The following is a 7,721-nucleotide window of genomic DNA, read 5'->3' as shown; positions in this document are numbered from 1 at the left end:
TAAACCCTTCACACATAACAACACCTGCCTTTCTTGTTCTATATAAACCCTTCACACATAACAACACCTGTCTTTCTTGTTCTATATAAACCCTTCACACATAACAACACCTGTCTTTCTTGTTCTATATAAACCCTTCACACATAACAACACCTGTCTTTCTTGTTCTATATAAACCCTTCACACATAACAACACCTGCCTTTCTTGTTCTCCATAAACCCTTCACACATAACAACACCTGCCTTTCTTGTTCTATATAAACCCTTCACACATAACAACACCTGTCTTTCTTGTTCTATATATAAACCCTTCACACATAACAACACCTGTCTTTCTTGTTCTATATAAACCCTTCACACATAACAACACCTGTCTTTCTTGTTCTATATAAACCCTTCACACATAACAACACCTGCCTTTCTTGTTCTATATAAACCCTTCACACATAACAACACCTGCCTTTCTTGTTCTATATAAACCCTTCACACATAACAACACCTGTCTTTCTTGTTCTATATAAACCCTTCACACATAACAACACCTGTCTTTCTTGTTCTATATAAACCCTTCACACATAACAACACCTGTCTTTCTTGTTCTATATAAACCCTTCACACATAACAACACCTGCCTTTCTTGTTCTATATAAACCCTTCACACATAACAACACCTGCCTTTCTTGTTCTCCATAAACCCTTCACACATAACAACACCTGCCTTTCTTGTTCTATATAAACCCTTCACACATAACAACACCTGCCTTTCTTGTTCTATATAAACCCTTCACACATAACAACACCTGCCTTTCTTGTTCTATATAAACCCTTCACACATAACAACACCTGTCTTTCTTGTTCTATATAAACCCTTCACACATAACAACACCTGTCTTTCTTGTTCTATATAAACCCTTCACACATAACAACACCTGCCTTTCTTGTTCTCCATAAACCCTTCACACATAACAACACCTGCCTTTCTTGTTCTATATAAACCCTTCACACATAACAACACCTGCCTTTCTTGTTCTATATAAACCCTTCACACATAACAACACCTGCCTTTCTTGTTCTATATAAACCCTTCACACATAACAACACCTGCCTTTCTTGTTCTATATAAACCCTTCACACATAACAACACCTGTCTTTCTTGTTCTATATAAACCCTTCACACATAACAACACCTGCCTTTCTTGTTCTATATAAACCCTTCACACATAACAACACCTGCCTTTCTTGTTCTATATAAACCCTTCACACATAACAACACCTGCCTTTCTTGTTCTATATAAACCCTTCACACATAACAACACCTGCCTTTCTTGTTCTATATAAACCCTTCACACATAACAACACCTGTCTTTCTTGTTCTATATAAACCCTTCACACATAACAACACCTGCCTTTCTTGTTCTATATAAACCCTTCACACATAACAACACCTGCCTTTCTTGTTCTATATAAACCCTTCACACATAACAACACCTGCCTTTCTTGTTCTCCATAAACCCTTCACACATAACAACACCTGCCTTTCTTGTTCTATATAAACCCTTCACACATAACAACACCTGCCTTTCTTGTTCTATATAAACCCTTCACACATAACAACACCTGTCTTTCTTGTTCTATATAAACCCTTCACACATAACAACACCTGCCTTTCTTGTTCTATATAAACCCTTCACATAACAACACCTGCCTTTCTTGTTCTCCATAAACCCTTCACACATAACAACACCTGTCTTTCTTGTTCTATATAAACCCTTCACACATAACAACACCTGCCTTTCTTGTTCTATATAAACCCTTCACACATAACAACACCTGTCTTTCTTGTTCTATATAAACCCTTCACACATAACAACACCTGTCTTTCTTGTTCTATATAAACCCTTCACACATAACAACACCTGTCTTTCTTGTTCTCCATAAACCCTTCACACATAACAACACCTGCCTTTCTTGTTCTATATAAACCCTTCACACATAACAACACCTGTCTTTCTTGTTCTATATAAACCCTTCACACATAACAACACCTGTCTTTCTTGTTCTATATAAACCCTTCACACATAACAACACCTGTCTTTCTTGTTCTATATAAACCCTTCACACATAACAACACCTGCCTTTCTTGTTCTATATAAACCCTTCACACATAACAACACCTGCCTTTCTTGTTCTCCATAAACCCTTCACACATAACAACACCTGCCTTTCTTGTTCTATATAAACCCTTCACACATAACAACACCTGCCTTTCTTGTTCTCCATAAACCCTTCACACATAACAACACCTGCCTTTCTTGTTCTATATAAACCCTTCACACATAACAACACCTGCCTTTCTTGTTCTATATAAACCCTTCACACATAACAACACCTGTCTTTCTTGTTCTATATAAACCCTTCACACATAACAACACCTGCCTTTCTTGTTCTCCATAAACCCTTCACACATAACAACACCTGCCTTTCTTGTTCTATATAAACCCTTCACACATAACAACACCTGCCTTTCTTGTTCTATATAAACCCTTCACACATAACAACACCTGCCTTTCTTGTTCTATATAAACCCTTCACACATAACAACACCTGCCTTTCTTGTTCTATATAAACCCTTCACACATAACAACACCTGCCTTTCTTGTTCTATATAAACCCTTCACACATAACAACACCTGCCTTTCTTGTTCTATATAAACCCTTCACACATAACAACACCTGCCTTTCTTGTTCTATATAAACCCTTCACACATAACAACACCTGCCTTTCTTGTTCTATATAAACCCTTCACACATAACAACACCTGCCTTTCTTGTTCTATATAAACCCTTCACACATAACAACACCTGCCTTTCTTGTTCTATATAAACCCTTCACACATAACAACACCTGCCTTTCTTGTTCTCCATAAACCCTTCACACATAACAACACCTGCCTTTCTTGTTCTATATAAACCCTTCACACATAACAACACCTGCCTTTCTTGTTCTATATAAACCCTTCACACATAACAACACCTGCCTTTCTTGTTCTATATAAACCCTTCACACATAACAACACCTGCCTTTCTTGTTCTATATAAACCCTTCACACATAACAACACCTGTCTTTCTTGTTCTATATAAACCCTTCACACATAACAACACCTGCCTTTCTTGTTCTCCATAAACCCTTCACACATAACAACACCTGCCTTTCTTGTTCTATATAAACCCTTCACACATAACAACACCTGCCTTTCTTGTTCTATATAAACCCTTCACACATAACAACACCTGCCTTTCTTGTTCTATATAAACCCTTCACACATAACAACACCTGCCTTTCTTGTTCTATATAAACCCTTCACACATAACAACACCTGTCTTTCTTGTTCTATATAAACCCTTCACACATAACAACACCTGTCTTTCTTGTTCTATATAAACCCTTCACACATAACAACACCTGCCTTTCTTGTTCTCCATAAACCCTTCACACATAACAACACCTGTCTTTCTTGTTCTATATAAACCCTTCACACATAACAACACCTGCCTTTCTTGTTCTCCATAAACCCTTCACACATAACAACACCTGTCTTTCTTGTTCTCCATAAACCCTTCACACATAACAACACCTGTCCTTCTTGTTCTATATAAACCCTTCACACATAACAACACCTGCCTTTCTTGTTCTATATAAACCCTTCACACATAACAACACCTGCCTTTCTTGTTCTATATAAACCCTTCACACATAACAACACCTGCCTTTCTTGTTCTCCATAAACCCTTCACACATAACAACACCTGTCTTTCTTGTTCTCCATAAACCCTTCACACATAACAACACCTGTCTTTCTTGTTCTATATAAACCCTTCACACATAACAACACCTGTCTTTCTTGTTCTATATAAACCCTTCACACATAACAACACCTGTCTTTCTTGTTCTATATAAACCCTTCACACATAACAACACCTGTCTTTCTTGTTCTATATAAACCCTTCACACATAACAACACCTGTCTTTCTTGTTCTATATAAACCCTTCACACATAACAACACCTGCCTTTCTTGTTCTATATAAACCCTTCACACATAACAACACCTGCCTTTCTTGTTCTATATAAACCCTTCACACATAACAACACCTGTCTTTCTTGTTCTATATAAACCCTTCACACATAACAACACCTGCCTTTCTTGTTCTATATAAACCCTTCACTCATAACAACACCTGCCTTTCTTGTTCTATATAAACCCTTCACACATAACAACACCTGTCTTTCTTGTTCTATATAAACCCTTCACACATAACAACACCTGTCTTTCTTGTTCTATATAAACCCTTCACACATAACAACACCTGTCTTTCTTGTTCTATATAAACCCTTCACACATAACAACACCTGTCTTTCTTGTTCTATATAAACCCTTCACACATAACAACACCTGCCTTTCTTGTTCTATATAAACCCTTCACACATAACAACACCTGCCTTTCTTGTTCTATATAAACCCTTCACACATAACAACACCTGCCTTTCTTGTTCTATATAAACCCTTCACACATAACAACACCTGTCTTTCTTGTTCTATATAAACCCTTCACACATAACAACACCTGCCTTTCTTGTTCTATATAAACCCTTCACACATAACAACACCTGTCTTTCTTGTTCTATATAAACCCTTCACACATAACAACACCTGCCTTTCTTGTTCTCCATAAACCCTTCACACATAACAACACCTGCCTTTCTTGTTCTATATAAACCCTTCACACATAACAACACCTGCCTTTCTTGTTCTATATAAACCCTTCACACATAACAACACCTGTCTTTCTTGTTCTCCATAAACCCTTCACACATAACAACACCTGCCTTTCTTGTTCTATATAAACCCTTCACACATAACAACACCTGCCTTTCTTGTTCTATATAAACCCTTCACACATAACAACACCTGCCTTTCTTGTTCTATATAAACCCTTCACACATAACAACACCTGTCTTTCTTGTTCTATATAAACCCTTCACACATAACAACACCTGCCTTTCTTGTTCTCCATAAACCCTTCACACATAACAACACCTGTCTTTCTTGTTCTATATAAACCCTTCACACATAACAACACCTGCCTTTCTTGTTCTCCATAAACCCTTCACACATAACAACACCTGCCTTTCTTGTTCTATATAAACCCTTCACACATAACAACACCTGCCTTTCTTGTTCTATATAAACCCTTCACACATAACAACACCTGCCTTTCTTGTTCTATATAAACCCTTCACACATAACAACACCTGCCTTTCTTGTTCTATATAAACCCTTCACACATAACAACACCTGTCTTTCTTGTTCTATATAAACCCTTCACACATAACAACACCTGCCTTTCTTGTTCTCCATAAACCCTTCACACATAACAACACCTGCCTTTCTTGTTCTATATAAACCCTTCACACATAACAACACCTGCCTTTCTTGTTCTATATAAACCCTTCACACATAACAACACCTGCCTTTCTTGTTCTATATAAACCCTTCACACATAACAACACCTGCCTTTCTTGTTCTATATAAACCCTTCACACATAACAACACCTGCCTTTCTTGTTCTATATAAACCCTTCACACATAACAACACCTGCCTTTCTTGTTCTATATAAACCCTTCACACATAACAACACCTGCCTTTCTTGTTCTATATAAACCCTTCACACATAACAACACCTGTCTTTCTTGTTCTATATAAACCCTTCACACATAACAACACCTGCCTTTCTTGTTCTATATAAACCCTTCACACATAACAACACCTGCCTTTCTTGTTCTATATAAACCCTTCACACATAACAACACCTGCCTTTCTTGTTCTATATAAACCCTTCACACATAACAACACCTGCCTTTCTTGTTCTATATAAACCCTTCACACATAACAACACCTGCCTTTCTTGTTCTATATAAACCCTTCACACATAACAACACCTGCCTTTCTTGTTCTATATAAACCCTTCACACATAACAACACCTGCCTTTCTTGTTCTCCATAAACCCTTCACACATAACAACACCTGCCTTTCTTGTTCTATATAAACCCTTCACACATAACAACACCTGCCTTTCTTGTTCTATATAAACCCTTCACACATAACAACACCTGCCTTTCTTGTTCTATATAAACCCTTCACACATAACAACACCTGCCTTTCTTGTTCTATATAAACCCTTCACACATAACAACACCTGCCTTTCTTGTTCTATATAAACCCTTCACACATAACAACACCTGTCTTTCTTGTTCTATATAAACCCTTCACACATAACAACACCTGCCTTTCTTGTTCTATATAAACCCTTCACACATAACAACACCTGCCTTTCTTGTTCTCCATAAACCCTTCACACATAACAACACCTGTCTTTCTTGTTCTATATAAACCCTTCACACATAACAACACCTGTCTTTCTTGTTCTATATAAACCCTTCACACATAACAACACCTGTCTTTCTTGTTCTATATAAACCCTTCACACATAACAACACCTGTCTTTCTTGTTCTATATAAACCCTTCACACATAACAACACCTGCCTTTCTTGTTCTATATAAACCCTTCACACATAACAACACCTGTCTTTCTTGTTCTATATAAACCCTTCACACATAACAACACCTGCCTTTCTTGTTCTATATAAACCATTCACACATAACAACACCTGTCTTTCTTGTTCTATATAAACCCTTCACACATAACAACACCTGCCTTTCTTGTTCTATATAAACCCTTCACACATAACAACACCTGTCTTTCTTGTTCTATATAAACCCTTCACACATAACAACACCTGCCTTTCTTGTTCTCCATAAACCCTTCACACATAACAACACCTGCCTTTCTTGTTCTATATAAACCCTTCACACATAACAACACCTGCCTTTCTTGTTCTATATAAACCCTTCACACATAACAACACCTGTCTTTCTTGTTCTCCATAAACCCTTCACACATAACAACACCTGCCTTTCTTGTTCTATATAAACCCTTCACACATAACAACACCTGCCTTTCTTGTTCTATATAAACCCTTCACACATAACAACACCTGTCTTTCTTGTTCTATATAAACCCTTCACACATAACAACACCTGTCTTTCTTGTTCTATATAAACCCTTCACACATAACAACACCTGCCTTTCTTGTTCTCCATAAACCCTTCACACATAACAACACCTGTCTTTCTTGTTCTATATAAACCCTTCACACATAACAACACCTGCCTTTCTTGTTCTCCATAAACCCTTCACACATAACAACACCTGCCTTTCTTGTTCTATATAAACCCTTCACACATAACAACACCTGCCTTTCTTGTTCTCCATAAACCCTTCACACATAACAACACCTGCCTTTCTTGTTCTATATAAACCCTTCACACATAACAACACCTGCCTTTCTTGTTCTATATAAACCCTTCACACATAACAACACCTGTCTTTCTTGTTCTATATAAACCCTTCACACATAACAACACCTGCCTTTCTTGTTCTCCATAAACCCTTCACACATAACAACACCTGCCTTTCTTGTTCTATATAAACCCTTCACACATAACAACACCTGCCTTTCTTGTTCTATATAAACCCTTCACACATAACAACACCTGCCTTTCTTGTTCTATATAAACCCTTCACACATAACAACAC

Source organism: Oncorhynchus keta, chromosome 30 (genome assembly GCF_023373465.1).
Source record: "Oncorhynchus keta strain PuntledgeMale-10-30-2019 chromosome 30, Oket_V2, whole genome shotgun sequence".
Lineage (NCBI taxonomy): Eukaryota > Metazoa > Chordata > Actinopteri > Salmoniformes > Salmonidae > Oncorhynchus > Oncorhynchus keta.
The sequence above is the reverse complement of the archived record's forward strand: the minus strand, read 5'-3'. Positions refer to the sequence as shown.